General features: G+C 54.6%; 1 non-coding gene and 125 pseudogenes across 1 annotated transcript; all 126 read left to right on the top strand.

The window, feature by feature from the left end:
- The first annotated feature begins 18 nt into the window (after nt 1-18).
- LOC144188835 (5S ribosomal RNA) lies at nt 19-137 on the top strand (annotated as a pseudogene).
- Nucleotides 138-193: 56 nt separating this feature from the next.
- LOC144187050 (5S ribosomal RNA) lies at nt 194-322 on the top strand (annotated as a pseudogene).
- Nucleotides 323-378: 56 nt separating this feature from the next.
- LOC144184397 (5S ribosomal RNA) lies at nt 379-497 on the top strand (annotated as a pseudogene).
- Nucleotides 498-553: 56 nt separating this feature from the next.
- Nucleotides 554-672, top strand: LOC144183900 (5S ribosomal RNA; annotated as a pseudogene).
- A 56-nt stretch (nt 673-728) lies between these two features.
- LOC144189807 (5S ribosomal RNA) lies at nt 729-847 on the top strand (annotated as a pseudogene).
- A 56-nt stretch (nt 848-903) lies between these two features.
- LOC144184594 (5S ribosomal RNA) lies at nt 904-1,022 on the top strand (annotated as a pseudogene).
- Nucleotides 1,023-1,078: 56 nt separating this feature from the next.
- LOC144190322 (5S ribosomal RNA) lies at nt 1,079-1,197 on the top strand (annotated as a pseudogene).
- A 56-nt stretch (nt 1,198-1,253) lies between these two features.
- Nucleotides 1,254-1,372, top strand: LOC144187646 (5S ribosomal RNA; annotated as a pseudogene).
- Nucleotides 1,373-1,428: 56 nt separating this feature from the next.
- Nucleotides 1,429-1,547, top strand: LOC144184524 (5S ribosomal RNA; annotated as a pseudogene).
- Nucleotides 1,548-1,603: 56 nt separating this feature from the next.
- On the top strand, nt 1,604-1,722 carry LOC144184341 (5S ribosomal RNA; annotated as a pseudogene).
- A 56-nt stretch (nt 1,723-1,778) lies between these two features.
- LOC144189514 (5S ribosomal RNA) lies at nt 1,779-1,897 on the top strand (annotated as a pseudogene).
- Nucleotides 1,898-1,953: 56 nt separating this feature from the next.
- Nucleotides 1,954-2,082, top strand: LOC144185623 (5S ribosomal RNA; annotated as a pseudogene).
- Nucleotides 2,083-2,138: 56 nt separating this feature from the next.
- Nucleotides 2,139-2,267, top strand: LOC144185841 (5S ribosomal RNA; annotated as a pseudogene).
- A 56-nt stretch (nt 2,268-2,323) lies between these two features.
- On the top strand, nt 2,324-2,442 carry LOC144188834 (5S ribosomal RNA; annotated as a pseudogene).
- A 56-nt stretch (nt 2,443-2,498) lies between these two features.
- On the top strand, nt 2,499-2,627 carry LOC144186886 (5S ribosomal RNA; annotated as a pseudogene).
- Nucleotides 2,628-2,683: 56 nt separating this feature from the next.
- On the top strand, nt 2,684-2,802 carry LOC144187244 (5S ribosomal RNA; annotated as a pseudogene).
- Nucleotides 2,803-2,858: 56 nt separating this feature from the next.
- On the top strand, nt 2,859-2,977 carry LOC144186291 (5S ribosomal RNA; annotated as a pseudogene).
- Nucleotides 2,978-3,218: 241 nt separating this feature from the next.
- On the top strand, nt 3,219-3,336 carry LOC144189592 (5S ribosomal RNA; annotated as a pseudogene).
- A 56-nt stretch (nt 3,337-3,392) lies between these two features.
- Nucleotides 3,393-3,511, top strand: LOC144189326 (5S ribosomal RNA; annotated as a pseudogene).
- A 56-nt stretch (nt 3,512-3,567) lies between these two features.
- Nucleotides 3,568-3,686, top strand: LOC144182016 (5S ribosomal RNA; annotated as a pseudogene).
- A 56-nt stretch (nt 3,687-3,742) lies between these two features.
- Nucleotides 3,743-3,871, top strand: LOC144182823 (5S ribosomal RNA; annotated as a pseudogene).
- Nucleotides 3,872-3,927: 56 nt separating this feature from the next.
- Nucleotides 3,928-4,056, top strand: LOC144186955 (5S ribosomal RNA; annotated as a pseudogene).
- Nucleotides 4,057-4,112: 56 nt separating this feature from the next.
- LOC144182421 (5S ribosomal RNA) lies at nt 4,113-4,231 on the top strand (annotated as a pseudogene).
- A 365-nt stretch (nt 4,232-4,596) lies between these two features.
- Nucleotides 4,597-4,715, top strand: LOC144190737 (5S ribosomal RNA; annotated as a pseudogene).
- A 56-nt stretch (nt 4,716-4,771) lies between these two features.
- On the top strand, nt 4,772-4,889 carry LOC144182842 (5S ribosomal RNA; annotated as a pseudogene).
- Nucleotides 4,890-4,945: 56 nt separating this feature from the next.
- LOC144184145 (5S ribosomal RNA) lies at nt 4,946-5,064 on the top strand (annotated as a pseudogene).
- A 56-nt stretch (nt 5,065-5,120) lies between these two features.
- LOC144190142 (5S ribosomal RNA) lies at nt 5,121-5,239 on the top strand (annotated as a pseudogene).
- A 230-nt stretch (nt 5,240-5,469) lies between these two features.
- Nucleotides 5,470-5,588, top strand: LOC144184511 (5S ribosomal RNA; annotated as a pseudogene).
- Nucleotides 5,589-5,644: 56 nt separating this feature from the next.
- LOC144189635 (5S ribosomal RNA) lies at nt 5,645-5,763 on the top strand (annotated as a pseudogene).
- A 56-nt stretch (nt 5,764-5,819) lies between these two features.
- Nucleotides 5,820-5,938, top strand: LOC144191519 (5S ribosomal RNA; annotated as a pseudogene).
- A 56-nt stretch (nt 5,939-5,994) lies between these two features.
- Nucleotides 5,995-6,113, top strand: LOC144186803 (5S ribosomal RNA; annotated as a pseudogene).
- Nucleotides 6,114-6,169: 56 nt separating this feature from the next.
- LOC144184134 (5S ribosomal RNA) lies at nt 6,170-6,288 on the top strand (annotated as a pseudogene).
- A 56-nt stretch (nt 6,289-6,344) lies between these two features.
- On the top strand, nt 6,345-6,463 carry LOC144188003 (5S ribosomal RNA; annotated as a pseudogene).
- A 56-nt stretch (nt 6,464-6,519) lies between these two features.
- LOC144190798 (5S ribosomal RNA) lies at nt 6,520-6,638 on the top strand (annotated as a pseudogene).
- A 56-nt stretch (nt 6,639-6,694) lies between these two features.
- On the top strand, nt 6,695-6,813 carry LOC144189894 (5S ribosomal RNA; annotated as a pseudogene).
- Nucleotides 6,814-6,869: 56 nt separating this feature from the next.
- On the top strand, nt 6,870-6,988 carry LOC144186003 (5S ribosomal RNA; annotated as a pseudogene).
- Nucleotides 6,989-7,044: 56 nt separating this feature from the next.
- Nucleotides 7,045-7,163, top strand: LOC144186411 (5S ribosomal RNA; annotated as a pseudogene).
- A 56-nt stretch (nt 7,164-7,219) lies between these two features.
- LOC144191451 (5S ribosomal RNA) lies at nt 7,220-7,338 on the top strand (annotated as a pseudogene).
- Nucleotides 7,339-7,394: 56 nt separating this feature from the next.
- On the top strand, nt 7,395-7,513 carry LOC144191077 (5S ribosomal RNA; annotated as a pseudogene).
- A 56-nt stretch (nt 7,514-7,569) lies between these two features.
- On the top strand, nt 7,570-7,688 carry LOC144189459 (5S ribosomal RNA; annotated as a pseudogene).
- Nucleotides 7,689-7,744: 56 nt separating this feature from the next.
- Nucleotides 7,745-7,863, top strand: LOC144183104 (5S ribosomal RNA; annotated as a pseudogene).
- A 56-nt stretch (nt 7,864-7,919) lies between these two features.
- On the top strand, nt 7,920-8,038 carry LOC144188533 (5S ribosomal RNA; annotated as a pseudogene).
- A 56-nt stretch (nt 8,039-8,094) lies between these two features.
- On the top strand, nt 8,095-8,213 carry LOC144182291 (5S ribosomal RNA; annotated as a pseudogene).
- Nucleotides 8,214-8,379: 166 nt separating this feature from the next.
- On the top strand, nt 8,380-8,498 carry LOC144188002 (5S ribosomal RNA; annotated as a pseudogene).
- A 56-nt stretch (nt 8,499-8,554) lies between these two features.
- Nucleotides 8,555-8,673, top strand: LOC144190797 (5S ribosomal RNA; annotated as a pseudogene).
- A 56-nt stretch (nt 8,674-8,729) lies between these two features.
- Nucleotides 8,730-8,848, top strand: LOC144189893 (5S ribosomal RNA; annotated as a pseudogene).
- Nucleotides 8,849-8,904: 56 nt separating this feature from the next.
- On the top strand, nt 8,905-9,023 carry LOC144186002 (5S ribosomal RNA; annotated as a pseudogene).
- A 56-nt stretch (nt 9,024-9,079) lies between these two features.
- Nucleotides 9,080-9,198, top strand: LOC144183656 (5S ribosomal RNA; annotated as a pseudogene).
- A 56-nt stretch (nt 9,199-9,254) lies between these two features.
- Nucleotides 9,255-9,373, top strand: LOC144191450 (5S ribosomal RNA; annotated as a pseudogene).
- A 56-nt stretch (nt 9,374-9,429) lies between these two features.
- LOC144191076 (5S ribosomal RNA) lies at nt 9,430-9,548 on the top strand (annotated as a pseudogene).
- Nucleotides 9,549-9,604: 56 nt separating this feature from the next.
- Nucleotides 9,605-9,723, top strand: LOC144189457 (5S ribosomal RNA; annotated as a pseudogene).
- A 56-nt stretch (nt 9,724-9,779) lies between these two features.
- LOC144182283 (5S ribosomal RNA) lies at nt 9,780-9,898 on the top strand (annotated as a pseudogene).
- Nucleotides 9,899-9,954: 56 nt separating this feature from the next.
- LOC144188532 (5S ribosomal RNA) lies at nt 9,955-10,073 on the top strand (annotated as a pseudogene).
- A 56-nt stretch (nt 10,074-10,129) lies between these two features.
- LOC144182290 (5S ribosomal RNA) lies at nt 10,130-10,248 on the top strand (annotated as a pseudogene).
- Nucleotides 10,249-10,304: 56 nt separating this feature from the next.
- On the top strand, nt 10,305-10,423 carry LOC144186801 (5S ribosomal RNA; annotated as a pseudogene).
- Nucleotides 10,424-10,479: 56 nt separating this feature from the next.
- LOC144187457 (5S ribosomal RNA) lies at nt 10,480-10,598 on the top strand (annotated as a pseudogene).
- A 56-nt stretch (nt 10,599-10,654) lies between these two features.
- Nucleotides 10,655-10,773, top strand: LOC144190081 (5S ribosomal RNA; annotated as a pseudogene).
- A 56-nt stretch (nt 10,774-10,829) lies between these two features.
- LOC144190667 (5S ribosomal RNA) lies at nt 10,830-10,948 on the top strand (annotated as a pseudogene).
- A 56-nt stretch (nt 10,949-11,004) lies between these two features.
- On the top strand, nt 11,005-11,123 carry LOC144186001 (5S ribosomal RNA; annotated as a pseudogene).
- Nucleotides 11,124-11,179: 56 nt separating this feature from the next.
- On the top strand, nt 11,180-11,298 carry LOC144183655 (5S ribosomal RNA; annotated as a pseudogene).
- A 56-nt stretch (nt 11,299-11,354) lies between these two features.
- LOC144181936 (5S ribosomal RNA) lies at nt 11,355-11,483 on the top strand (annotated as a pseudogene).
- A 56-nt stretch (nt 11,484-11,539) lies between these two features.
- On the top strand, nt 11,540-11,668 carry LOC144185305 (5S ribosomal RNA; annotated as a pseudogene).
- A 56-nt stretch (nt 11,669-11,724) lies between these two features.
- On the top strand, nt 11,725-11,853 carry LOC144187058 (5S ribosomal RNA; annotated as a pseudogene).
- Nucleotides 11,854-11,909: 56 nt separating this feature from the next.
- Nucleotides 11,910-12,038, top strand: LOC144185608 (5S ribosomal RNA; annotated as a pseudogene).
- A 56-nt stretch (nt 12,039-12,094) lies between these two features.
- LOC144183740 (5S ribosomal RNA) lies at nt 12,095-12,223 on the top strand (annotated as a pseudogene).
- A 241-nt stretch (nt 12,224-12,464) lies between these two features.
- On the top strand, nt 12,465-12,583 carry LOC144183185 (5S ribosomal RNA; annotated as a pseudogene).
- Nucleotides 12,584-12,639: 56 nt separating this feature from the next.
- LOC144184651 (5S ribosomal RNA) lies at nt 12,640-12,768 on the top strand (annotated as a pseudogene).
- Nucleotides 12,769-12,824: 56 nt separating this feature from the next.
- Nucleotides 12,825-12,953, top strand: LOC144185635 (5S ribosomal RNA; annotated as a pseudogene).
- A 56-nt stretch (nt 12,954-13,009) lies between these two features.
- Nucleotides 13,010-13,158, top strand: LOC144187134 (5S ribosomal RNA; annotated as a pseudogene).
- A 56-nt stretch (nt 13,159-13,214) lies between these two features.
- On the top strand, nt 13,215-13,343 carry LOC144182212 (5S ribosomal RNA; annotated as a pseudogene).
- Nucleotides 13,344-13,399: 56 nt separating this feature from the next.
- Nucleotides 13,400-13,518, top strand: LOC144191670 (5S ribosomal RNA; annotated as a pseudogene).
- Nucleotides 13,519-13,769: 251 nt separating this feature from the next.
- LOC144188264 (5S ribosomal RNA) lies at nt 13,770-13,888 on the top strand (annotated as a pseudogene).
- Nucleotides 13,889-13,944: 56 nt separating this feature from the next.
- On the top strand, nt 13,945-14,063 carry LOC144191686 (5S ribosomal RNA; annotated as a pseudogene).
- Nucleotides 14,064-14,119: 56 nt separating this feature from the next.
- LOC144181935 (5S ribosomal RNA) lies at nt 14,120-14,248 on the top strand (annotated as a pseudogene).
- A 56-nt stretch (nt 14,249-14,304) lies between these two features.
- LOC144190889 (5S ribosomal RNA) lies at nt 14,305-14,423 on the top strand (annotated as a pseudogene).
- A 56-nt stretch (nt 14,424-14,479) lies between these two features.
- LOC144189825 (5S ribosomal RNA) lies at nt 14,480-14,598 on the top strand (annotated as a pseudogene).
- A 56-nt stretch (nt 14,599-14,654) lies between these two features.
- LOC144188202 (5S ribosomal RNA) lies at nt 14,655-14,773 on the top strand (annotated as a pseudogene).
- A 56-nt stretch (nt 14,774-14,829) lies between these two features.
- Nucleotides 14,830-14,948, top strand: LOC144188262 (5S ribosomal RNA; annotated as a pseudogene).
- Nucleotides 14,949-15,004: 56 nt separating this feature from the next.
- Nucleotides 15,005-15,123, top strand: LOC144191685 (5S ribosomal RNA; annotated as a pseudogene).
- Nucleotides 15,124-15,179: 56 nt separating this feature from the next.
- LOC144181933 (5S ribosomal RNA) lies at nt 15,180-15,308 on the top strand (annotated as a pseudogene).
- Nucleotides 15,309-15,364: 56 nt separating this feature from the next.
- On the top strand, nt 15,365-15,483 carry LOC144189066 (5S ribosomal RNA; annotated as a pseudogene).
- Nucleotides 15,484-15,539: 56 nt separating this feature from the next.
- On the top strand, nt 15,540-15,658 carry LOC144191179 (5S ribosomal RNA; annotated as a pseudogene).
- A 241-nt stretch (nt 15,659-15,899) lies between these two features.
- Nucleotides 15,900-16,018, top strand: LOC144188261 (5S ribosomal RNA; annotated as a pseudogene).
- Nucleotides 16,019-16,074: 56 nt separating this feature from the next.
- Nucleotides 16,075-16,193, top strand: LOC144182050 (5S ribosomal RNA; annotated as a pseudogene).
- A 56-nt stretch (nt 16,194-16,249) lies between these two features.
- On the top strand, nt 16,250-16,368 carry LOC144187811 (5S ribosomal RNA; annotated as a pseudogene).
- Nucleotides 16,369-16,424: 56 nt separating this feature from the next.
- Nucleotides 16,425-16,543, top strand: LOC144190888 (5S ribosomal RNA; annotated as a pseudogene).
- Nucleotides 16,544-16,599: 56 nt separating this feature from the next.
- Nucleotides 16,600-16,718, top strand: LOC144187700 (5S ribosomal RNA). Its single transcript, XR_013324891.1, has one exon. It is a non-coding gene; the product is annotated as a 5S ribosomal RNA (ribosomal RNA).
- A 56-nt stretch (nt 16,719-16,774) lies between these two features.
- On the top strand, nt 16,775-16,893 carry LOC144191559 (5S ribosomal RNA; annotated as a pseudogene).
- Nucleotides 16,894-16,949: 56 nt separating this feature from the next.
- LOC144185936 (5S ribosomal RNA) lies at nt 16,950-17,078 on the top strand (annotated as a pseudogene).
- Nucleotides 17,079-17,134: 56 nt separating this feature from the next.
- On the top strand, nt 17,135-17,253 carry LOC144191684 (5S ribosomal RNA; annotated as a pseudogene).
- Nucleotides 17,254-17,309: 56 nt separating this feature from the next.
- On the top strand, nt 17,310-17,438 carry LOC144181932 (5S ribosomal RNA; annotated as a pseudogene).
- A 56-nt stretch (nt 17,439-17,494) lies between these two features.
- Nucleotides 17,495-17,613, top strand: LOC144190887 (5S ribosomal RNA; annotated as a pseudogene).
- Nucleotides 17,614-17,669: 56 nt separating this feature from the next.
- LOC144189824 (5S ribosomal RNA) lies at nt 17,670-17,788 on the top strand (annotated as a pseudogene).
- A 56-nt stretch (nt 17,789-17,844) lies between these two features.
- LOC144188201 (5S ribosomal RNA) lies at nt 17,845-17,963 on the top strand (annotated as a pseudogene).
- A 56-nt stretch (nt 17,964-18,019) lies between these two features.
- LOC144188259 (5S ribosomal RNA) lies at nt 18,020-18,138 on the top strand (annotated as a pseudogene).
- A 56-nt stretch (nt 18,139-18,194) lies between these two features.
- LOC144191683 (5S ribosomal RNA) lies at nt 18,195-18,313 on the top strand (annotated as a pseudogene).
- A 56-nt stretch (nt 18,314-18,369) lies between these two features.
- Nucleotides 18,370-18,508, top strand: LOC144184586 (5S ribosomal RNA; annotated as a pseudogene).
- Nucleotides 18,509-18,564: 56 nt separating this feature from the next.
- On the top strand, nt 18,565-18,683 carry LOC144189065 (5S ribosomal RNA; annotated as a pseudogene).
- A 56-nt stretch (nt 18,684-18,739) lies between these two features.
- LOC144188492 (5S ribosomal RNA) lies at nt 18,740-18,858 on the top strand (annotated as a pseudogene).
- A 56-nt stretch (nt 18,859-18,914) lies between these two features.
- On the top strand, nt 18,915-19,033 carry LOC144182706 (5S ribosomal RNA; annotated as a pseudogene).
- Nucleotides 19,034-19,089: 56 nt separating this feature from the next.
- LOC144190335 (5S ribosomal RNA) lies at nt 19,090-19,208 on the top strand (annotated as a pseudogene).
- A 56-nt stretch (nt 19,209-19,264) lies between these two features.
- LOC144186000 (5S ribosomal RNA) lies at nt 19,265-19,383 on the top strand (annotated as a pseudogene).
- Nucleotides 19,384-19,439: 56 nt separating this feature from the next.
- On the top strand, nt 19,440-19,558 carry LOC144183654 (5S ribosomal RNA; annotated as a pseudogene).
- Nucleotides 19,559-19,614: 56 nt separating this feature from the next.
- Nucleotides 19,615-19,743, top strand: LOC144181931 (5S ribosomal RNA; annotated as a pseudogene).
- Nucleotides 19,744-19,799: 56 nt separating this feature from the next.
- LOC144181930 (5S ribosomal RNA) lies at nt 19,800-19,928 on the top strand (annotated as a pseudogene).
- A 56-nt stretch (nt 19,929-19,984) lies between these two features.
- On the top strand, nt 19,985-20,103 carry LOC144191066 (5S ribosomal RNA; annotated as a pseudogene).
- Nucleotides 20,104-20,159: 56 nt separating this feature from the next.
- On the top strand, nt 20,160-20,278 carry LOC144190886 (5S ribosomal RNA; annotated as a pseudogene).
- A 56-nt stretch (nt 20,279-20,334) lies between these two features.
- LOC144189823 (5S ribosomal RNA) lies at nt 20,335-20,453 on the top strand (annotated as a pseudogene).
- A 56-nt stretch (nt 20,454-20,509) lies between these two features.
- On the top strand, nt 20,510-20,628 carry LOC144189398 (5S ribosomal RNA; annotated as a pseudogene).
- A 56-nt stretch (nt 20,629-20,684) lies between these two features.
- LOC144189448 (5S ribosomal RNA) lies at nt 20,685-20,803 on the top strand (annotated as a pseudogene).
- A 56-nt stretch (nt 20,804-20,859) lies between these two features.
- On the top strand, nt 20,860-20,978 carry LOC144191682 (5S ribosomal RNA; annotated as a pseudogene).
- A 56-nt stretch (nt 20,979-21,034) lies between these two features.
- On the top strand, nt 21,035-21,153 carry LOC144188061 (5S ribosomal RNA; annotated as a pseudogene).
- A 56-nt stretch (nt 21,154-21,209) lies between these two features.
- Nucleotides 21,210-21,328, top strand: LOC144189892 (5S ribosomal RNA; annotated as a pseudogene).
- A 56-nt stretch (nt 21,329-21,384) lies between these two features.
- On the top strand, nt 21,385-21,503 carry LOC144185998 (5S ribosomal RNA; annotated as a pseudogene).
- A 56-nt stretch (nt 21,504-21,559) lies between these two features.
- LOC144183653 (5S ribosomal RNA) lies at nt 21,560-21,678 on the top strand (annotated as a pseudogene).
- Nucleotides 21,679-21,734: 56 nt separating this feature from the next.
- LOC144191449 (5S ribosomal RNA) lies at nt 21,735-21,853 on the top strand (annotated as a pseudogene).
- Nucleotides 21,854-21,909: 56 nt separating this feature from the next.
- On the top strand, nt 21,910-22,028 carry LOC144188491 (5S ribosomal RNA; annotated as a pseudogene).
- Nucleotides 22,029-22,084: 56 nt separating this feature from the next.
- Nucleotides 22,085-22,203, top strand: LOC144189786 (5S ribosomal RNA; annotated as a pseudogene).
- A 56-nt stretch (nt 22,204-22,259) lies between these two features.
- Nucleotides 22,260-22,378, top strand: LOC144184122 (5S ribosomal RNA; annotated as a pseudogene).
- A 56-nt stretch (nt 22,379-22,434) lies between these two features.
- On the top strand, nt 22,435-22,553 carry LOC144191085 (5S ribosomal RNA; annotated as a pseudogene).
- A 56-nt stretch (nt 22,554-22,609) lies between these two features.
- On the top strand, nt 22,610-22,728 carry LOC144185031 (5S ribosomal RNA; annotated as a pseudogene).
- A 56-nt stretch (nt 22,729-22,784) lies between these two features.
- Nucleotides 22,785-22,903, top strand: LOC144190962 (5S ribosomal RNA; annotated as a pseudogene).
- A 56-nt stretch (nt 22,904-22,959) lies between these two features.
- Nucleotides 22,960-23,078, top strand: LOC144189891 (5S ribosomal RNA; annotated as a pseudogene).
- A 56-nt stretch (nt 23,079-23,134) lies between these two features.
- Nucleotides 23,135-23,253, top strand: LOC144186297 (5S ribosomal RNA; annotated as a pseudogene).
- A 56-nt stretch (nt 23,254-23,309) lies between these two features.
- Nucleotides 23,310-23,428, top strand: LOC144182724 (5S ribosomal RNA; annotated as a pseudogene).
- Nucleotides 23,429-23,484: 56 nt separating this feature from the next.
- On the top strand, nt 23,485-23,613 carry LOC144185019 (5S ribosomal RNA; annotated as a pseudogene).
- Nucleotides 23,614-23,657: the final 44 nt, after the last annotated feature.

The following is a 23,657-nucleotide window of genomic DNA, read 5'->3' as shown; positions in this document are numbered from 1 at the left end:
ATCTGCTAAAGCAGTACCGCTCACGGCCATACCACCCTGAAAAGGCCCGATCTCGTCCGATCTCGGCAGCCAAGCATGGTTCGGCCTGTTTAGTACCTGATTGGGAGACCGCTTGGGAATACCAGGTGCTGTGAGCATCATACCCCGCATCTTTTTCGACATTTCATGGGTGTCCATCTGCAAGAGCAGTATTACTCACGGCCATACCACCCTGAAAAGGCCCGATCTCGCCCGACCTCGTCCGATCTCGGCAGCCAAGCATCGTTCGGCCTGGTTAGTACCTGATTGGGAGACCGCTTGGGAATACCAGGTGCTGTGAGAACCATGCCCCGCATCTTTTTCGACATTTCATGGGTGTCCATCTGCGAGAGCAGTACCGCTTACGGCCATACCACCCTGAAAAGGCCCGATCTCGTCCAATCTCGGAAGCCAAGCATTGTTCGGCCTGTTTAGTACCTGATTGGGAGACCGCTTGGGAATACCAGGTGCTGTGAGCATCATACCCCGCATCTTTTTCGACATTTCATGGGTGTCCATCTGCATGAACAGTACCGCTCACAGCCATACCACCCTGAAAAGGCCTGATCTCGCCCGATCTCGGAAGCCAAGCATGGTTCAGCCTGTTTAGTACCTGAATGGGAGACCGCTTGGGAATACCAGGTGCTGTGAGCATCATACCCCGCATGTTTTTCGACATTTCATGGGTGTCCATCTGCTAGTGCAGTACTGCTCACGGCCATACCACCCTGAAAAGGCCCGATCTCGTCCGATCTCGGAAGCCAAGCATGGTTCAGCCTGTTTAGTACCTGAATGGGAGACCGCTTGGGAATACCAGGTGCTGTGAGCATCATACCCCGCATGTTTTTCGACATTTCATGGGTGTCCATCTGCTAGGGCAGTACCGCTCACGGCCATACCACCCTGAAAAGGCCTGATCTCGTCCAATCTCGGAAGCCAAGCATGGTTCGGCCTGGTTAGTACCTGATTGGGAGACCGCTTGGGAATACCAGGTGCTCTGAGCATCATACCCCGCATCTTTTTCGACATTTCATGGAAGTCCATCTGCAGGAGCAGTACCGCTCACGGCCATACCACCCTGAAAAGGCCCGATCTCGCTCGATCTCGGCAGCCAAGCATGGTTCGGCCTGGTTAGTACCTGATTGGGAGACCGCTTGGGAATACCAGGTGCTGTGAGCATCATACCCCGCATCTTTTTCGACATTTCATGGGTGTCCATCTGCTAATGCAGTACCGCTCACGGCCATACCACCCTGAAAAGGCCCGATCTCGTCCGATCTCGGAAGCCAAGCATGGTTCGGCCTGTTTAGTACCTGATTGGGAGACCGCTTGGGAATACCAGGTGCTGTGAGCATCATACCCCGCATCTTTTTCGACATTTCATGGGTGTCCATCTGCTAGTGCAGTACCGCTCACGGCCATACCACCCTGAAAAGGCCCGATCTCGTCCAATCTCGGAAGCCAAGCATGGTTCGGCCTGTTTAGTACCTGATTGGGAGACCGTTTGGGAATACCAGGTTCTGTGAGCATCATACCCCGCATCTTTTTCGACATTTCATGGGTGTCCATCTGCTAGTGCAGTACCGCTCACGGCCATACCACCCTGAAAAGGCCCGATCTCGCCTGATCTCGGAAGCCAAGCATGATTCGGCCTGGTTAGTACCTGATTGGGAGACCGCTTGGGAATACCAGGTGCTGTGATTATCATACCCCGCATCTTTTTCGAAATTTCATGGGTGTCCATCTGCAAGAGCAGTACCGCTCACGGCCATACCACCCTGAAAAGGCCCGATCTCGCCCGACCTCGGAAGCCAAGCATGGTTCGGCCTGGTTAGTACCTGATTGGGAGACCGCTTGGGAATACCAGGTGCTGTGAGCATCATACCCCGCATCTTTTTCGACATTTCATGGGTGTCCATCTGCAAGAGCAGTACCGCTGACGGCCATACCACCCTGAAAAGGCACGATCTCGTCCGATCTCGTCCGATCTCGGCAGCCAAGCATGGTTCGGCCTGGTTAGTACCTGATTGGGAGACCGCTTGGGAATACCAGGTGCTGTGAGCATCATACCCCGCATCTTTTTCGACATTTCATGGGTGTCCATCTGCAAGAGCAGTACCGCTGACGGCCATACCACCCTGAAAAGGCCCGTTCTCGTCCGATCTCGTCCGATCTCGGCAGCCAAGCATGGTTCGGCCTGGTTAGTACCTGATTGGGAGACCGCTTGGGAATACCAGGTGCTGTGAGCATCATACCCTGCATCTTTTTCGACATTTCATGGGTGTCCATCTGCTAAAGCAGTACCGCTCACGGCCATACCACCCTGAAAAGGCCCGATCTCGTCCGATCTCGGCAGCCAAGCATGGTTCGGCCTGTTTAGTACCTGATTGGGAGACCGCTTGGGAATACCAGGTGCTGTGAGCATCATACCCCGCATCTTTTTCGACATTTCATGGGTGTCCATCTGCAAGAGCAGTACCACTCACGGCCATACCACCCTGAAAAGGCCCGATCTCACCCGACCTCGTCCGATCTCGGCAGCCAAGCATGGTTCGGCATGGTTAGTACCTGATTGGGAGACCGCTTGGGAATACCAGGTGCTGTGAGAACCATGCCCCGCATCTTTTTCGACATTTCATGGGTGTCCATCTGCGAGAGCAGTACCGCTTACGGCCATACCACCCTGAAAAGGCCCGATCTCGTCCAATCTCGGAAGCCAAACATTGTTCGGCCTGTTTAGGACCTGATTGGGAGACCGCTTGGGAATACCAGGTGCTGTGAGCATCATACCCCGCATCTTTTTCGACATTTCATGGGTGTCCATCTGCATGAACAGTACCGCTCACAGCCATACCACCCTGAAAAGGCCTGATCTCGCCCGATCTCGGAAGCCAAGCATTGTTCGGCCTGTTTAGTACCTGATTGGGAGACCGCTTGGGAATACCAGGTGCTGTGAGAACCATGCCCCGCATCTTTTTCGACATTTCATGGGTGTCCATCTGCAAGAGCAGTACCGCTCACGGCCATACCACCCTGAAAAGGCCCGATCTCGTCCGATCTCGTCCGATCTTGGAAGCCAAGCATGGTTCGGCCTGGTTAGTATCTGATTGGGAGACCGCTTGGGCATACCAGGTTCTGTGAGAACCATGCCCCGCATCTTTTTCGACATTTCATGGGTGTCCATCTGCAAAAGCAATACCGCTCACGGCCATACCACCCTGAAAGACCCGATCTCGTCCGATCTCGGAAGCCAAGCATGGTTCGGCCTGTTTAGTACCTGATTGGGAGACCGCTTGGGAATACCAGGTGCTGTGAGCATCATACCCCGCATCATTTTCGACATTTCATGGGTGTCCATCTGCAAGAGCAGTACAGCTCACGGCCATACCACCCTGAAAAGGCCCGATCTCGTCCGATCTCGGAAGCCAAGCATGGTTCGACCTGTTTAGTACCTGATTGGGAGACCGCTTGGGAATACCAGGTGCTGTGAGCATCATACCCCGCATCTTTTTCGACATTTCATGGGTGTCCATCTGCAAGAGTAGTACCGCTCACGGCCATACCAACCTGAAAAGGCCCGATCTCGTCCGTTCTCGGCAGCCAAGCATGGTTCGGCCTGGTTAGTACCTGATTGGGAGACCGCTTGGGAATACCAGGTGCTGTGAGCATCACGCCCCGCATCTTTTTCGACATTTCATTGGTGTCCATCTGCAAGAGCAGTACCGCTCACGGCCATACCACCCTGATGAGGCCTGATCTCGCCCGATCTCGTCCGATCTCGGCAGCCAAGCATGGTTCGGCCTGGTTAGTACCTGATTGGGAGACCGCTTGGGAATACCAGGTGCTGTGAGCATCATACCCCGCATCTTTTTCGACATTTCATGGGTGTCCATCTGCAAGAGCAGTACCGCTCACGGCCATACCACCCTGATAAGGCCCGATCTCGTCCGATCTCGTCCGATCTCGGCAGCCAAGCATTGTTCGGCCTGGTTAGTACCTGATTGGGAGACCGCTTCGGAATACCAGGTGCTGTGAGCATCATACCCCGCATCTTTTTCGACATTTCATGGGTGTCCATCTGCAAGTGCAGTATCGCTCACGGCCATACCACCCTGAAAAGGCCCGATCTCGCCCGATCTTGGAAGCCAAGCATGGTTCGGCCTGGTTAGTACCTGATTGGGAGACTGCTTGGGAATACCAGGTGCTGTGAGCATCATACCCCGCATCTTTATCGACATTTCATGGGTGTCCATCTGCTAGTGCAGTACCGCTCACGGCCATACCACCCTGAAAAGGCCCGATCTCGTCCGATCTCGTCCGATCTTGGGATTCAAGGTGCTGTGAGCATCATACCCCGCATCTTTTTCGACATTTCATGGGTGTCCATCTGCATGAACAGTACCGCTCACAGCCATACCACCCTGAAAAGGCCTGATCTCGCCCGATCTCGGAAGCCAAGCATCGTTCGGCCTGTTTAGTATCTGATTGGGAGACCGCTTGGGAATACCAGGTTCTGTGAGAACCATGCCCCGCATCTTTTTCGACATTTCATGGGTGTCCATCTGCAAGAGCAGTACTGCTTACGGCCATACCACCCTGAAAAGGCCCGATCCCTTTTGATCCCGGAAGCCAAGCATGGTTTGGCCTGGTTAGTACCTGATTGGGAGACCGCTTGGGAATACCAGGTGCTGTGAGCATCATACCCCGCATCTTTTTCGACATTTCATGGGTGTCCATCTGCAAGAGCAGTACCGCTCACGGCCATACCACCCTGAAAGACCCGATCTCGTCCAATCTCGGAAGCCAAGCATGGTTCGGCCTGTTTAGTACCTGATTGGGAGACCGCTTGGGAACACCAGGTGCTGTGAGCATCATACCCCGCATCTTTTTCGACATTTCATGAGTGTCCATCTGCAAGAGCAGCACTGCTTACGGCCATACCACCCTGAAAAGGCCCGATCTCGTCCGATCTCGGAAGCCAAGCATGGTTCGGCCTGGTTAGTACCTGATTGGGAGACCGCTTGGGAATACCAGGTGCTGTGAGCATCATACCCCGCATCTTTTTCGACATTTCATGGGTGTCCATCTGCAAGAGCAGTACCGCTCACGGCCATACCACCCTGAAAAGGCCCGATCTCGTCCGATCTCGGAAGCCAAGCATAGTTCGGCCTGTTTAGTACCTGATTGGGAGACCGCTTGGGAATACCAGGTGCTGTGAGCATCATAAACCGCATCTTTTTCGACATTTCATGGGTGTCCATCTGCAAGAGCAGTACTGCTTACGGCCATACCACCCTGAAAAGGCCCGATCCCTCTTGATCCCGGAAGCCAAGCATGGGCGGCCTGTTTAGTACCTGATTGGGAGACCGCTTGGGAATACCAGGTGCTGTGATTATCATACCCCGCATCTTTTTCGAAATTTCATGGGTGTCCATCTGCAGGAGCAGTACCGCTCACGGCCATACCACCCTGAAAAGGCCCGATCTCGTCCGACCTCGGAAGCCAAGCATGGTTCGGCCTGGTTAGCACCTGATTGGGAGACCGCTTGGGGATGCCAGGTGCTGTGAGCATCATACCCCGCATCTTTTTCGACATTTCATGGGTGTCCATCTGCAAGAGCAGTACTGCTGACGGCCATACCACCCTGAAAAGGCCCGATCTCGTCCGATCTCGGCAGCCAAGCATGGTTCGGCCTGGTTAGTACCTGATTGGGAGACCGCTTGGGAATACCAGGTGCTGTGAGCATCATACCCCGCATCTTTTTCGACATTTCATGGGTGTCCATCTGCAAGAGCAGTACCGCTCACGGCCATACCACCCTGAAAAGGCCCGATCTCGCCCGATCTCGGAAGCCAAGCATGGTTCGGCCTGGTTAGTACCTGATTGGGAGACCGCTTGGGAATACCAAGTGCTGTGAGCATCATACCCCGCATCTTTTTCGACATTTCATGGGTGTCCATCTGCTAGTGCAGTACCGCTCACGGCCATACCACCCTGAAAAGGCCCGATCTCGTCCTGTCTCGGCAGCCAAGCATGGTTCGGCCCGTTTAGTACCTGATTGGGAGACCGCTTGGGAATACCAAGTGCTGTGAGCATCATACCCCGCATCTTTTTCGACATTTCATGGGTGTCCATCTGCAAGAGCAGTACTGCTTACGGCCATACCACCCTGAAAAGGCCCGATCTCGTCCGATCTCGGAAGCCAAGCATGGTTCGGCCTGGTTAGTACCTGATTGGGAGACCGCTTGGGAATACCAGGTGCTGTGAGCATCATACCCCGCATCTTTTTCGACATTTCATGGGTGTCCATCTGCTAGTGCAGTACCGCTCACGGCCATACCACCCCGAAAAGGCCCGATCTCGTCCGATCTCGGAAGCCAAGCATGGTTCGGCCTGGTTAGTACCTGATTGGGAGACCACTTGGGAATACCAGGTGCTGTGAGCATCATACCCCGCATCTTTTTCGATATTTCATGGGTGTCCATCTGCAAGAGCAGTACCGCTCACGGCCATACCACCCTGAAAAGGCCCGATCTCCTCTGATCTCGGAAGCCAAGCATTGTTCGGCCTGGTTAGTACCTGATTGGGAGACCGCTTGGGAATACCAGGTGCTGTGAGCATCATACCCAGCATCTTTTTCGACATTTCATGGGTGTCCATCTGCTGGTGCAGTACCGCTCACGGCCATACCACCCTGAAAAGGCCCGATCTCGTCTGATCTCGGAAGCCAAGCATGGTTCGGCCTGGTTAGTACCTGATTGGGAGACCGCTTGGGAATACCAGATGCTGTGAGCATCATACCCCGCACCTTTTTCGACATTTCATGGGTGTCCATCTGCTAGTGCAGTACCGCCCCCGGCCATACCACCCTGAAAAGGCCCAATCTCGTCCGATCTCGGAAGCCAAGCATGGTTCGGCCTGGTTAGTACCTGATTGGGAGGCCCCTTGGGAATACCAGGTGCTGTGAGCATCATACCCCGCATCTTTTTCGACATTTCATGGGTGTCCATCTGCAGGCGCAGTACCACTCGCGGCCATACCACCCTGAAAAGGCCCGATCTCGTCCGATCTCAGAAGCCAAGCAAGGTTCGGCCTTGTTCGTACCTGATTGGGAGACCGCTTGGGAATACCAGGTGCTGTGAGCATCATACCCCGCATCTTTTTCGACATTTCATGGGTGTCCATCTGCAGGAACAGTACCGCTCACGGCCATACCACCCTGAAAAGGCCCTATCTCGTCCGATCTTGGAAGCCAAGCATGGTTCGGCCTGTTTAGTACCTGATTGGGAGACCGCTTGGGAATACCAGGTGCTGTGAGCATCATACCCCGCATCTTTTTCGACATTTCATGGGTGTCCATCTGCAAGAGCAGTACCGCTCACGGCCATACCACCCAGAAAAGGCCCGATCTCGCCCGATCTCGGAAGCCAAGCATGGTTCGGCCTGGTTAGTACCTGATTGGGAGACCGCTTGGGAATACCAGGTGCTGTGAGCATCATACCCCGCATCTTTTTCGACATTTCATTGGTGTCCATCTGCTAGTGCAGTACCGCTCACGGCCATACCACCCTGAAAAGGCCCGATCTCATCCGATCTCGGAAGCCAAGCATAGTTCGGCCTGTTTAGTACCTGATTGGGAGACCGCTTGGGAATACCAGGTGCTGTGAGCATCATAAACCGCATCTTTTTCGACATTTCATGGGTGTCCATCTGCAAGAGCAGCACTGCTTACGGCCATACCACCCTGAAAAGGACCGATTTCGTCCGATCTCGGAAGCCAAGCATGGCTCGGCCTGGTTAGTACCTGATTGGGAGACCGCTTGGGAATACCAGGTACCGTGAGCATCATACCCCGCATCTTTTTCGACATTTCATGGGTGTCCATCTGCAAGAGCAGTACCGCTCACGGCCATACCACCCTGAAAAGGCCCGATCTCGTCCAAACTCGGAAACCAAGCATGGTTCGGCCTGGTTAGTACCTGATTGGGAGACCGCTTGGGAATACCAGGTGCTGTGAGCATCATACCCCGCATCTTTTTTGACATTTCATGGGTGTCCATCTGCTGGTGCCGTACCGCTCACGGCCATACCACCCTGAAAAGGCCCGATCTCGTCCGATCACGGAAGCCAAGCATGGTTCGGCCTGGTTAGTACCTGATTGGGAGACCGCTTGGGAATACCAAGTGCTGTGAGCATCATACCCCGCATCTTTTTCGACATTTCATGGGTGTCCATCTGCAAGAGCAGTACTGCTTACGGCCATACCACCCTGAAAAGGCCCGATCTCGTCCGATCTCGGATCGCATCATACCCCGCATCTTTTTCGACATTTCATGGGTGTCCATCTGCTAGTGCAGTACCGCTCACGGCCATACCACCCCGAAAAGGCCCGATCTCGTCCGATCTCGGAAGCCAAGCATGGTTCGGCCTGGTTAGTACCTGATTGGGAGACCACTTGGGAATACCAGGTGCTGTGAGCATCATACCCCGCATCTTTTTCGACATTTCATGGGTGTCCATCTGCAAGAGCAGTACCGCTCACGGCCATACCACCCTGAAAAGGCCCGATCTCCTCTGATCTCGGAAGCCAAGCATTGTTCGGCCTGGTTAGTACCTGATTGGGAGACCGCTTGGGAATACCAGGTGCTGTGAGCATCATACCCAGCATCTTTTTCGACATTTCATGGGTGTCCATCTGCTGGTGCAGTACCGCTCACGGCCATACCACCCTGAAAAGGCCCGATCTCGTCTGATCTCGGAAGCCAAGCATGGTTCGGCCTGGTTAGTACCTGATTGGGAGACCGCTTGGGAATACCAGATGCTGTGAGCATCATACCCCGCACCTTTTTCGACATTTCATGGGTGTCCATCTGCTAGTACAGTACCGCCCCCGGCCATACCACCCTGAAAAGGCCCAATCTCGTCCGATCTCGGAAGCCAAGCATGGTTCGGCCTGGTTAGTACCTGATTGGGAGGCCCCTTGGGAATACCAGGTGCTGTGAGCATCATACCCCGCATCTTTTTCGACATTTCATGGGTGTCCATCTGCAGGCGCAGTACTACTCGCGGCCATACCACCCTGAAAAGGCCCGATCTCGTCCGATCTCAGAAGCCAAGCAAGGTTCGGCCTGGTTCGTACCTGATTGGGAGACCGCTTGGGAATACCAGGTGCTGTGAGCATCATACCCCGCATCTTTTTCGACATTTCATGGGTGTCCATCTGCAGGAACAGTACCGCTCACGGCCATACCACCCTGAAAAGGCCCTATCTCGTCCGATCTTGGAAGCCAAGCATGGTTCGGCCTGTTTAGTACCTGATTGGGAGACCGCTTGGGAATACCAGGTGCTGTGAGCATCATACCCCGCATCTTTTTCGACATTTCATGGGTGTCCATCTGCAAGAGCAGTACCGCTCACGGCCATACCACCCAGAAAAGGCCCGATCTCGCCCGATCTCGGAAGCCAAGCATGGTTCGGCCTGGTTAGTACCTGATTGGGAGACCGCTTGGGAATACCAGGTGCTGTGAGCATCATACCCCGCATCTTTTTCGACATTTCATGGGTGTCCATCTGCTAGTGCAGTACCGCTCACGGCCATACCACCCTGAAAAGGCCCGATCTCATCCGATCTCGGAAGCCAAGCATAGTTCGGCCTGTTTAGTACCTGATTGGGAGACCGCTTGGGAATACCAGGTGCTGTGAGCATCATAAACCGCATCTTTTTCGACATTTCATGGGTGTCCATCTGCAAGAGCAGTACTGCTTACGGCCATACCACCCTGAAAAGGACCGATTTCATCCGATCTCGGAAGCCAAGCATGGCTCGGCCTGGTTAGTACCTGATTGGGAGACCGCTTGGGAATACCAGGTACCGTGAGCATCATACCCCGCATCTTTTTCGACATTTCATGGGTGTCCATCTGCAAGAGCAGTACCGCTCACGGCCATACCACCCTGAAAAGGCCCGATCTCGTCCAAACTCGGAAACCAAGCATGGTTCGGCCTGGTTAGTACCTGATTGGGAGACCGCTTGGGAATACCAGGTGCTGTGAGCATCATACCCCGCATCTTTTTTGACATTTCATGGGTGTCCATCTGCTGGTGCCGTACCGCTCACGGCCATACCACCCTGAAAAGGCCCGATCTCGTCCGATCACGGAAGCCAAGCATGGTTCGGCCTGGTTAGTACCTGATTGGGAGACCGCTTGGGAATACCAAGTGCTGTGAGCATCATACCCCGCATCTTTTTCGACATTTCATGGGTGTCCATCTGCTAGTGCAGTACCGCTCACGGCCATACCACCCTGAAAAGGCCCGATCTCGTCCTGTCTCGGCAGCCAAGCATGGTTCGGCCCGTTTAGTACCTGATTGGGAGACCGCTTGGGAATACCAAGTGCTGTGAGCATCATACCCCGCATCTTTTTCGACATTTCATGGGTGTCCATCTGCTAGTGCAGTACCGCTCACGGCCATACCACCCCGAAAAGGCCCGATCTCGTCCGATCTCGGAAGCCAAGCATGGTTTGGCCTGGTTAGTACCTGATTGGGAGACCGCTTGGGAATACCAGGTGCTGTGAGCATCATACCCCGCATCTTTTTCGACATTTCATGGGTGTCCATCTGCAAGAGCAGTACCGCTCACGGCCATACCACCCTGAAAAGGCCCGATCTCCTCTGATCTCGGAAGCCAAGCTTGGTTCGGCCTGGTTAGTACCTGATTGGGAGACCGCTTGGGAATACCAGGTGCTGTGAGCATCATACCCAGCATCTTTTTCGACATTTCATGGGTGTCCATCTGCTGGTGCAGTACCGCTCACGGCCATACCACCCTGAAAAGGCCCGATCTCGTCTGATCTCGGAAGCCAAGCGTGGTTCGGCCTGGTTAGTACCTGATTGGGAGACCGCTTGGGAATACCAGATGCTGTGAGCATCATACCCCGCACCTTTTTCGACATTTCATGGGTGTCCATCTGCTAGTGCAGTACCGCCCCCGGCCATACCACCCTGAAAAGGCCCAATCTCGTCCGATCTCGGAAGCCAAGCATGGTTCGGCCTGGTTAGTACCTGATTGGGAGGCCCCTTGGGAATACCAGGTGCTGTGAGCATCATACCCCGCATCTTTTTCGACATTTCATGGGTGTCCATCTGCAGGCGCAGTACCACTCGCGGCCATACCACCCTGAAAAGGCCCGATCTCGTCCGATCTCAGAAGCCAAGCAAGGTTCGGCCTGGTTCGTACCTGATTGGGAGACCGCTTGGGAATACCAGGTGCTGTGAGCATCATACCCCGCATATTTTTCGACATTTCATGGGTGTCCATCTGCTAGTACAGTACCGCTCACGGCCATACCACCCTGAAAAGGCCCGATCTCGCCCGATCTCGTCCGATCTCGGCAGCCAAGCATGGTTCGGCCTGGTTAGTACCTGATTGGGAGACCGCTTGGGAATACCAGGTGCTGTGAGCATCATACCCCGTGTCTTTTGCGACATTTCATGGGTGTCCATCTGCAAGAGCAGTACCGCTCACGGCCATACCACCCTGAAAAGGCCCGATCTCGCCCGATCTCGTCCGATCTCGGCAGCCAAGCATGGTTCGGCCTGGTTGGTACCTGATTGGGAGACCGGTTGGGAATACCAGGTGCTGTGAGCATCATACCCCGCACCTTTTTCGACATTTCATGGGTGTCCATCTGCAAGAGCAGTACCGCTCACGGCCATACCACCCTGATAAGGCCCGATCTCGCCCGATCTCGTCCGATCTCGGCAGCCAAGCAGGGTTCCGCCTGTTTAGTACCTGATTGGGAGACCGCTTGGGAATACCAGATGCTGTGAGCATCTTGCCCCGCATCTTTTTCGACATTTCATGGGTGTCCATCTGCAAAAGCAGTACCGCTCACGGCCATACCACCCTGAAAAGGCCCGATCTCGCCCGATCTCGTCCGATCTCGGCAGCCAAGCATGGTTCGGCCTGGTTCGTACCTGATTGGTAGACCGCTTGGGAATACCAGGTGCTGTGAGCATCATGCCCCGCATCTTTTTCGACATTTCATGGGTGTCCATCTGCAAGAGCATTACCGCTCACGGCCATACCACCCTGAAAAGGCCCGATCTCGCCCGATCTCGTCCGATCTCGGCAGCCAAGCATGGTTCGGCCTGGTTAGTACCTGATTGGGAGACCGGTTGGGAATACCAGGTGCTGTGAGCATCATACCCCGCACCTTTTTGGACATTTCATGGGTGTCCATCTGCAAGAGCAGTACCGCTCACGGCCATACCACCCTGATAAGGCCCGATCTCGCCCGATTTCGTCCGATCTCGGCAGCCAAGCAGGGTTCCGCCTGTTTAGTACCTGATTGGGAGACCGCTTGGGAATACCAGATGCTGTGAGCATCTTGCCCCGCATCTTTTTCGACATTTCATGGGTGTCCATCTGCAAAAGCAGTACCGCTCACGGCCATACCACCCTGAAAAGCCCCGATCTCGCCCGATCTAGGAAGCCAAGCATGGTTCGGCCTGGTTAGTACCTGATTGGGAGACCGCTTGGGAATACCAGGTGCTGTGAGCATCATACCCCGTATCTTTTTCGACATTTCATGGGTGTCCATCTGCTAGTGCAGTACCGCTCACGGCCATACCACCCTGAAAAGGCCCGATCTCGTCCGATCTCGTCCGATCTCGGAAGCCAAACATGGATCGGCCTGGTTAGTACCTAATTGGGAGACCGCTTGGGAATACCAGGTGCTGTGAGCATCATACCCCGCATCTTTTTCGACATTTCATGGGTGTCCATCTGCTAGTGCAGTACCGCTCACGGCCATACCACCCTGAAAAGGCCCGATCTCGTCCGATCTCGTCCGATCTAGGAAGCCAAGCATGGTTCGGCCTGGTTAGTACCTGATTGGGAGACCGCTTGGGAATACCAGGTGCTGTGAGCATCATACCCCGCATCTTTTTCGACATTTCATGGGTGTCCATCTGCTAGTGCAGTACCGCTCACAGCCATACCACCCTGAAAAGGCCCGATCTCGTCCGATCTCGTCCGATCTCGTCCGATCTCGTCCGATCTCGGCAGCCAAGCATGGTTCGTCCTGTTTAGTACCTTATTGGGAGACCGCTTGGGAATACCAGGTGCTGTGAGCATCATACCCCGCATCTTTTTCGACATTTCATGGGTGTCCATCTGCAAGAGCAGTACCGCTCACGGCCATACCACCCTGATAAGGCCCGATCTCGCCCGATCTCGTCCGATCTCGGCAGCCAAGCATGGTTTGGCCTGGTTAGTACCTGATTGGGAGACCGCTTGGGAATACCAGGTGCTGTGAGCATCATACCCCGCATCTTTTTCGACATTTCATGGGTGTCCATCTGCTAGTGCAGTACCGCTCACGGCCATACCACCCTGAAAAGGCCCGATCTCGTCCGATCTCGGAAGCCAAGCATGGATCGGCCTGTTTAGTACCTAATTGGGAGACCGCTTGTGAATACCAGGTGCTGTGAGCATCATACCCCGCATCTTTTTCGACATTTCATGGGTGTCCATCTGCTAGTGCAGTACCGCTCACGGCCATACCACCCTGAAAAGGCCCGATCTCGTCCGATCTCGTCCGATCTCGCCCGATCTCGGCAGCCAAGCATGATTCGGCCTGTTTAGTACCTGATTGGGAGACCGCTTGGGATTACCAGGTGCTGTGAGCATCATACCCCGCATCTTTTTCGACATTTCATGGGTGTCCATCTGCAAGAGCAGTACCGCTCACGGCCATACCACCCTGAAAAGGCCCGATCTCGTCCGATCTCGGCAGCCAAGCATGGTTCGGCCTGTTTAGTACCTGATTGGGAGACCTCTTGGGAATACCAGGTGCTGTGAGCATCATACCCCGCATCTTTTTCGACATTGCATGGGTGTCCATCTGCAAGTGCAGTACCGCTCTCGGCCATACCACCCTGAAAAGGCCCGATCTCGCCCGATCTCGGCAGCCAAGCATGGTTCGGCCTGGTTAGTACCTGATTGGGAGACCGCTTGGGAATACCAGGTGCTGTGAGCATCATACCCCGCATCTTTTTCGACATTTCATTGGTGTCCATCTGCAAGAGCAGTACCGCTCACGGCCATACCACCCTGAAAAGGCCCGATCTCGCCCGATCTCGTCCGATCTCGGCAGCCAAGCATGGTTCGGCCTGGTTAGTACCTGATTGGGAGACCGCTTGGGAATACCAGGTGCTGTGAGCATCAAACCCCGCATCTTTTTCGACATTTCATGGGTGTCCATCTGCTATTGCAGTACCGCTCACGGCCATACCACCCTGAAAAGGCCCGATCTCGTCCGATCTCGGCAGCCAAGCATGGTTCGGCCTGTTTAGTACCTGATTGGGAGACCGCTTCGGAATACCAGGTGCTGTGAGCATCATACCCCGCATCTTTTTCGACATTTCATGGGTGTCCATCTGCAAGAGCAGTACCGCTTACGGCCATACCACCCTGAAAAGGCCCGATCTCGTCCGATCTCGGAAGCCAAGCATCGTTCGGCCTGGTTAGTACCTGATTGGGAGACCACTTGGGAATACCAGGTGCTGTGAGCATCATACCCCGCGTCTTTTTCGACATTTCATGGGTGTCTATCTGCTAGTGCAGTACCGCTCACGGCCATACCACCCCGAAAAGGCCCGATCTCGTCCGATCTCGGAAGCCAAGCATGGTTCGGCCTGGTTAGTACCTGATTGGGAGACCGCTTGGGAATACCAGGTGCTGTGAGCATCATACCCCGCATCTTTTTCGACATTTCATGGGTGTCCATCTGCAAGAGCAGTACCGCTCACGGCCATACCACCCTGAAAAGGCCCGATCTCGTCCGATCTCGGCAGCCAAGCATGGTTCGGCCTGTTTAGTACCTGATTGGGAGACCTCTTGGGAATACCAGGTGCTGTGAGCATCATACCCCGCATCTTTTTCGACATTGCATGGGTGTCCATCTGCAAGTGCAGTACCGCTCTCGGCCATACCACCCTGAAAAGGCCCGATCTCGCCCGATCTCGGCAGCCAAGCATGGTTCGGCCTGGTTAGTACCTGATTGGGAGACCGCTTGGGAATACCAGGTGCTGTGAGCATCATACCCCGCATCTTTTTCGACATTTCATGGGTGTCCATCTGCAAGAGCAGTACCGCTCACGGCCATACCACCCTGAAAAGGCCCGATCTCGCCCGATCTCGTCCGATCTCGGCAGCCAAGCATGGTTCGGCCTGGTTAGTACCTGATTGGGAGACCGCTTGGGAATACCAGGTGCTGTGAGCATCATACCCCGCATCTTTTTCGACATTTCATGGGTGTCCATCTGCTAGTGCAGTACCGCTCACGGCCATACCACCCTGAAAAGGCCCGATCTCGTCCGATCTCGGAAGCCAAGCATTGTTCGGCCTGGTTAGTACCTGATTGGGAGACCGCTTGGGAATACCAGGTGCTGTGAGCATCAAACCCCGCATCTTTTTCGACATTTCATGGGTGTCCATCTGCTAGTGCAGTACCGCTCACGGCCATACCACCCTGAAAAGGCCCGATCTCGTCTGATCTCGGAAGCCAAGCATGGTTCGGCCTGTTTAGTGCCTGATTGGGAGACCGCTTGGGAATACCAGGTGCTGTGAGCATCATACCCTGCATCTTTTTCGACATTTCATAAGTGTCCATCTGCAAGAGCAGTACCGCTCACTGCCATACCACCCTGAAAAGGCCCGATCTCGTCCGATCTCGTCCGATCTCGGCAGCCAAGCATCGTTCGGCCTGGTTAGTACCTGATTGGGAGAGCGCTTGGGAATACCAGGTGCTGTGAGCATCATACCCCGCATCTTTTTCGACATTTCATGGGTGTCCATCTGCTAGTGCAGTATCGCTCACGGCCATACCACCCTGAAAAGGCCCGATCTCGTCCGATCTCGGCAGCCAAGCATGGTTCGGCCTGTTTAGTACCTGATTGGGAGACCTCTTGGGAATACCAGGTGCTGTGAGCATCATACCCCGCATCTTTTTCGACATTGCATGGGTGTCCATCTGCAAGTCCAGTACCGCTCTCGGCCATACCACCCTGAAAAGGCCCGATCTCGCCCGATCTCGGCAGCCAAGCATGGTCCGGCCTGGTTAGTACCTGATTGGGAGACCGCTTGGGAATACCAGGTGCTGTGAGCATCATACCCCGCATCTTTTTCGACATTTCATGGGTGTCCATCTGCTAGTGCAGTACCGCTCACGGCCATACCACCCTGAAAAGGCCTGATCTCGTCCGATCTCGGAAGCCAAGCATGGTTCGGCCTGGTTAGTACCTGATTGGGAGACCGCTTGGGAATACCAGGTGCTGTGAGCATCAAGCCCCGCATCTTTTTCGACATTTCATGGGTGTCCATCTGCTATTGCAGTACCGCTCACGGCCATACCACCCTGAAAAGGCCCGATCTCGTCCGATCTCGGCAGCCAAGCATGGTTCGGCCTGTTTAGTACCTGATTGGGAGACCGCTTCGGAATACCAGGTGCTGTGAGCATCATACCCCGCATCTTTTTCGACATTTCATGGGTGTCCATCTGCAAGTGCAGTACCGCTCACGGCCATACCACCCTGAAAAGGCCCGATCCCGTCCGATCTCGGAAGCCAAGCATGGTTCGGCCTGGTTAGTACCTGATTGGGAGACCGCTTGGGAATACCAGGTGCTGTGAGCATCTTGCCCCGCATCTTTTTCGACATTTCATGGGTGTCCATCTGCTAGTGAAGTACCGCTCACGGCCATAGCACCCTGAAAAGGCCCGATCTCGTCTGATCTCGGAAGCCAAGCATGGTTCGGCCTGTTTAGTACCTGATTGGGAGACCGCTTGGGAATACCAGGTGCTGTGAGCATCATACCCTGCATCTTTTTCGACATTTCATAAGTGTCCATCTGCAAGAGCAGTACCGCTCACTGCCATACCACCCTGAAAAGGCCCGATCTCGTCCGATCTCGTCTGATCTCGGCAGCCAAGCATGGTTCGGCCTGTTTAGTACCTGATTGGGAGACCTCTTGGGAATACCAGGTGCTGTGAGCATCATACCCCGCATCTTTTTCGACATTGCATGGGTGTCCATCTGCAAGTGCAGTACCGCTCTCGGCCATACCACCCTGAAAAGGCCCGATCTCGCCCGATCTCGGCAGCCAAGCATGGTTCGGCCTGGTTAGTACCTGATTGGGAGACCGCTTGGGAATACCAGGTGCTGTGAGCATCATACCCCGCATCTTTTTCGACATTTCATTGGTGTCCATCTGCAAGAGCAGTACCGCTCACGGCCATACCACCCTGAAAAGGCCCGATCTCGCCCGATCTCGTCCGATCTCGGCAGCCAAGCATGGTTCGGCCTGGTTAGTACCTGATTGGGAGACCGCTTGGGAATACCAGGTGCTGTGAGCATCAAACCCCGCATCTTTTTCGACATTTCATGGGTGTCCATCTGCTATTGCAGTACCGCTCACGGCCATACCACCCTGAAAAGGCCCGATCTCGTCCGATCTCGGCAGCCAAGCATGGTTCGGCCTGTTTAGTACCTGATTGGGAGACCGCTTCGGAATACCAGGTGCTGTGAGCATCATACCCCGCATCTTTTTCGACATTTCATGGGTGTCCATCTGCAAGAGCAGTACCGCTTACGGCCATACCACCCTGAAAAGGCCCGATCTCGTCCGATCTCGGAAGCCAAGCATCGTTCGGCCTGGTTAGTACCTGATTGGGAGACCACTTGGGAATACCAGGTGCTGTGAGCATCATACCCCGCGTCTTTTTCGACATTTCATGGGTGTCTATCTGCTAGTGCAGTACCGCTCACGGCCATACCACCCCGAAAAGGCCCGATCTCGTCCGATCTCGGAAGCCAAGCATGGTTCGGCCTGGTTAGTACCTGATTGGGAGACCGCTTGGGAATACCAGGTGCTGTGAGCATCATACCCCGCATCTTTTTCGACATTTCATGGGTGTCCATCTGCAAGAGCAGTACCGCTCACGGCCATACCACCCTGAAAAGGCCCGATCTCGTCCGATCTCGGCAGCCAAGCATGGTTCGGCCTGTTTAGTACCTGATTGGGAGACCTCTTGGGAATACCAGGTGCTGTGAGCATCATACCCCGCATCTTTTTCGACATTGCATGGGTGTCCATCTGCAAGTGCAGTACCGCTCTCGGCCATACCACCCTGAAAAGGCCCGATCTCGCCCGATCTCGGCAGCCAAGCATGGTTCGGCCTGGTTAGTACCTGATTGGGAGACCGCTTGGGAATACCAGGTGCTGTGAGCATCATACCCCGCATCTTTTTCGACATTTCATGGGTGTCCATCTGCAAGAGCAGTACCGCTCACGGCCATACCACCCTGAAAAGGCCCGATCTCGCCCGATCTCGCCCGATCTCGTCCGATCTCGGCAGCCAAGCATGGTTCGGCCTGGTTAGTACCTGATTGGGAGACCGCTTGGGAATACCAGGTGCTGTGAGCATCATACCCCGCATCTTTTTCGACATTTCATGGGTGTCCATCTGCTAGTGCAGTACCGCTCACGGCCATACCACCCTGAAAAGGCCCGATCTCGTCCGATCTCGGAAGCCAAGCATTGTTCGGCCTGGTTAGTACCTGATTGGGAGACCGCTTGGGAATACCAGGTGCTGTGAGCATCAAACCCCGCATCTTTTTCGACATTTCATGGGTGTCCATCTGCAAGAGCAGTACCGCTCACGGCCATACCACCCTGAAAAGGCCCGATCTCGCCCGATCTCGGAAGCCAAGCATGGTTCGGCCTGGTTAGTACCTGATTGGGAGACCGCTTGGGAATACCAGGTGCTGTGAGCATCATACCCCGCATCTTTTTCGACATTTCATGGGTGTCCATCTGCTAGTGCAGTACCGCTCACGGCCATACCACCCTGAAAAGGCCCGATCTCGTCCGATCTCGGAAGCCAAGCATAGTTCGGCCTGTTTAGTACCTGATTGGGAGACCGCTTGGGAATACCAAGTGCTGTGAGCATCATACCCCGCATCTTTTTCGACATTTCATGGGTGTCCATCTGCTGGTGCAGTACCGCTCACGGCCATACCACCCTGAAAAGGCCCGATCTCGTCTGATCTCGGAAGCCAAGCATGGTTCGGCCTGGTTAGTACCTGATTGGGAGACCGCTTGGGAATACCAGATGCTGTGAGCGTCATACCCCGCACCTTTTTCGACATTTCATGGGTGTCCATCTGCTAGTAGAGTACCGCCCCCGGCCATACCACCCTGAAAAGGCCCAATCTCGTCCGATCTCGGAAGCCAAGCATGGTTCGGCCTGGTTAGTACCTGATTGGGAGGCCCCTTGGGAATACCAGGTGCTGTGAGCATCATACCCCGCATCTTTTTCGACATTTCATGGGTGTCCATCTGCAGGCGCAGTACCACTCGCGGCCATACCACCCTGAAAAGGCCCGATCTCGTCCGATCTCAGAAGCCAAGCAAGGTTCGGCCTGGTTCGTACCTGATTGGGAGACCGCTTGGGAATACCAGGTGCTGTGAGCATCATACCCCGCATATTTTTCGACATTTCATGGGTGTCCATCTGCTAGTACAGTACCGCTCACGGCCATACCACCCTGAAAAGGCCCGATCTCGCCCGATCTCGTCCGATCTCGGCAGCCAAGCATGGTTCGGCCTGGTTAGTACCTGATTGGGAGACCGCTTGGGAATACCAGGTGCTGTGAGCATCATACCCCGCGTCTTTTTCGACATTTCATGGGTGTCCATCTGCAAGAGCAGTACCGCTCACGGCCATACCACCCTGAAAAGGCCCGATCTCGCCCGATCTCGTCCGATCTCGGCAGCCAAGCATGGTTCGGCCTGGTTAGTACCTGATTGGGAGACCGCTTGGGAATACCAGGTGCTGTGAGCATCATACCCCGCATCTTTTTCGACATTTCATGGGTGTCCATCTGCTAGTGCAGTACCGCTCACGGCCATACCACCCTGAAAAGGCCCGATCTCGTCCGATCTCGGAAGCCAAGCATGGTTCGGCCTGGTTAGTACCTGATTGGGAGACCGCTTGGGAATACCAGGTGCTGTGAGCATCAATCCCCGCATCTTTTTCGACATTTCATGGGTGTCCATCTGCTATTGCAGTACCGCTCACGGCCATACCACCCTGAAAAGGCCCGATCTCGTCCGATCTCGGCAGCCAAGCATGGTTCGGCCTGTTTAGTACCTGATTGGGAGACCGCTTCGGAATACCAGGTGCTGTGAGCATCATACCCCGCATCTTTTTCGACATTTCATGGGTGTCCATCTGCAAGAGCAGTACCGCTTACGGCCATACCACCCTGAAAAGGCCCGATCTCGTCCGATCTCGGAAGCCAAGCATCGTTCGGCCTGGTTAGTACCTGATTGGGAGACCACTTGGGAATACCAGGTGCTGTGAGCATCATACCCCGCGTCTTTTTCGACATTTCATGGGTGTCTATCTGCTAGTGCAGTACTGCTCACGGCCATACCACCCCGAAAAGGCCCGATCTCGTCCGATCTCGGAAGCCAAGCATGGATCGGCCTGGTTAGTACCTGATTGGGAGACCGCTTGGGAATACCAGGTGCTGTGAGCATCATACCCCGCATCTTTTTCGACATTTCATGGGTGTCCATCTGCAAGAGCAGTACCGCTCATGGCCATACCACCCTGAAAAGGCCCGATCTCGTCCGATCTCGGCAGCCAAGCATGGTTCGGCCTGTTTAGTACCTGATTGGGAGACCTCTTGGGAATACCAGGTGCTGTGAGCATCATACCCCGCATCTTTTTCGACATTGCATGGGTGTCCATCTGCAAGTGCAGTACCGCTCTCGGCCATACCACCCTGAAAAGGCCCGATCTCGCCCGATCTCGGCAGCCAAGCATGGTTCGGCCTGGTTAGTACCTGATTGGGAGACCGCTTGGGAATACCAGGTGCTGTGAGCATCATACCCCGCATCTTTTTCGACATTTCATGGGTGTCCATCTGCAAGAGCAGTACCGCTCACGGCCATACCACCCTGAAAAGGCCCGATCTCCTCTGATCTCGGAAGCCAAGCATGGTTCGGCCTGGTTAGTACCTGATTGGGAGACCGCTTGGGAATACCAGGTGCTGTGAGCATCATACCCAGCATCTTTTTCGACATTTCATGGGTGTCCATCTGCTGGTGCAGTACCGCTCACGGCCATACCACCCTGAAAAGGCCCGATCTCGTCTGATCTCGGAAGCCAAGCATGGTTCGGCCTGGTTAGTACCTGATTGGGAGACCGCTTGGGAATACCAGATGCTGTGAGCATCATACCCCGCACCTTTTTCGACATTTCATGGGTGTCCATCTGCTAGTGCAGTACCGCCCCCGGCCATACCACCCTGAAAAGGCCCAATCTCGTCCGATCTCGGAAGCCAAGCATGGTTCGGCCTGGTTAGTACCTGATTGGGAGGCCCCTTGGGAATACCAGGTGCTGTGAGCATCATACCCCGCATCTTTTTCGACATTTCATGGGTGTCCATCTGCAGGCGCAGTACCACTCGCGGCCATACCACCCTGAAAAGGCCCGATCTCGTCCGATCTCAGAAGCCAAGCAAGGTTCGGCCTGGTTCGTACCTGATTGGGAGACCGCTTGGGAATACCAGGTGCTGTGAGCATCATACCCCGCATATTTTTCGACATTTCATGGGTGTCCATCTGCAAGAACAGTACTGCTCACGGCCATACCACCCTGAAAAGGCCCTATCTCGTCCGATCTTGGAAGCCAAGCATGGTTCGGCCTGTTTAGTACCTGATTGGGAGACCGCTTGGGAATACCAGGTGCTGTGAGCATCATACCCCGCATCTTTTTCGACATTTCATGGGTGTCCATCTGCAAGAGCAGTACCGCTCACGGCCATACCACCCTGAAAAGGCCCGATCTCGCCCGATCTCGGAAGCCAAGCATGGTTCGGCCTGGTTAGTACCTGATTGGGAGACCGCTTGGGAATACCAGGTGCTGTGAGCATCATACCCCGCATCTTTTTCGACATTTCATGGGTGTCCATCTGCTAGTGCAGTACCGCTCACGGCCATACTACCCTGAAAAGGCCCGATCTCGTCCGATCTCGGAAGCCAAGCATAGTTCGGCCTGTTTAGTACCTGATTGGGAGACCGCTTGGGAATACCAGGTGCTGTGAGCATCATAAACCGCATCTTTTTCGACATTTCATGGGTGTCCATCTGCAAGAGCAGTACTGCTTACGGCCATACCACCCTGAAAAGGCCCGATCTCGTCCGATCTCGGAAGCCAAGCATGGTTCGGCCTGGTTAGTACCTGATTGGGAGACCGCTTGGGAATACCAGGTGCTGTGAGCATCATACCCCGCATCTTTTTCGACATTTCATGGGTGTCCATCTGCTGGTGCAGTACCGCTCACGGCCATACCACCCTGAAAAGGCCCGATCTCGTCCGATCTCGGAAGCCAAGCATGGTTCGGCCTGGTTAGTACCTGATTGGGAGACTGCTTGGGAATACCAAGTGCTGTGAGCATCATACCCCGCATCTTTTTCGACATTTCATGGGTGTCCATCTGCTAGTGCAGTACCGCTCACGGCCATACCACCCTGAAAAGGCCCGATCTCGTCCTGTCTCGGCAGCCAAGCATGGTTCGGCCCGTTTAGTACCTGATTGGGAGACCGCTTGGGAATACCAGGTGCTGTGAGCATCATACCCCGCATCTTTTTCGACATTTCATGGGTGTCCATCTGCAAGAGCAGTACCGCTCACGGCCATACCACCCTGAAAAGGCCCGATCTCCTCTGATCTCAGAAGCCAAGCATGGTTCGGCCTGGTTAGTACCTGATTGGGAGACCGCTTGGGAATACCAGGTGCTGTGAGCATCATACCCAGCATCTTTTTCGACATTTCATGGGTGTCCATCTGCTGGTGCAGTACCGCTCACGGCCATACCACCCTGAAAAGGCCCGATCTCGTCTGATCTCGGAAGCCAAGCATGGTTCGGCCTGGTTAGTACCTGATTGGGAGACCGCTTGGGAATACCAGATGCTGTGAGCATCATACCCCGCACCTTTTTCGACATTTCATGGGTGTCCATCTGCTAGTGCAGTACCGCCCCCGGCCATACCACCCTGAAAAGGCCCAATCTCGTCAGATCTCGGAAGCCAAGCATGGTTCGGCCTGGTTAGTACCTGATTGGGAGGCCCCTTGGGAATACCAGGTGCTGTGAGCATCATACCCCTCATCTTTTTCGACATTTCATGGGTGTCCATCTGCAGGCGCAGTACCACTCGCGGCCATACCACCCTGAAAAGGCCCGATCTCATCCGATCTCAGAAGCCAAGCAAGGTTCGGCCTGGTTCGTACCTGATTGGGAGACCGCTTGGGAATACCAGGTGCTGTGAGCATCATACCCCGCATATTTTTCGACATTTCATGGGTGTCCATCTGCTAGTACAGTACCGCTCACGGCCATACCACCCTGAAAAGGCCCGATCTCGCCCGATCTCGTCCGATCTCGGCAGCCAAGCATGGTTCGGCCTGGTTAGTACCTGATTGGGAGACCGCTTGGGAATACCAGATGCTGTGAGCATCTTGCCCCGCATCTTTTTCGACATTTCATGGGTGTCCATCTGC

Source organism: Stigmatopora nigra, unplaced genomic scaffold, assembly GCF_051989575.1.
Source record: "Stigmatopora nigra isolate UIUO_SnigA unplaced genomic scaffold, RoL_Snig_1.1 HiC_scaffold_24, whole genome shotgun sequence".
NCBI lineage: Eukaryota > Metazoa > Chordata > Actinopteri > Syngnathiformes > Syngnathidae > Stigmatopora > Stigmatopora nigra.
Note: the sequence above shows the minus strand (reverse complement) of the source record. Positions and strands in the feature narration are given on the sequence as shown.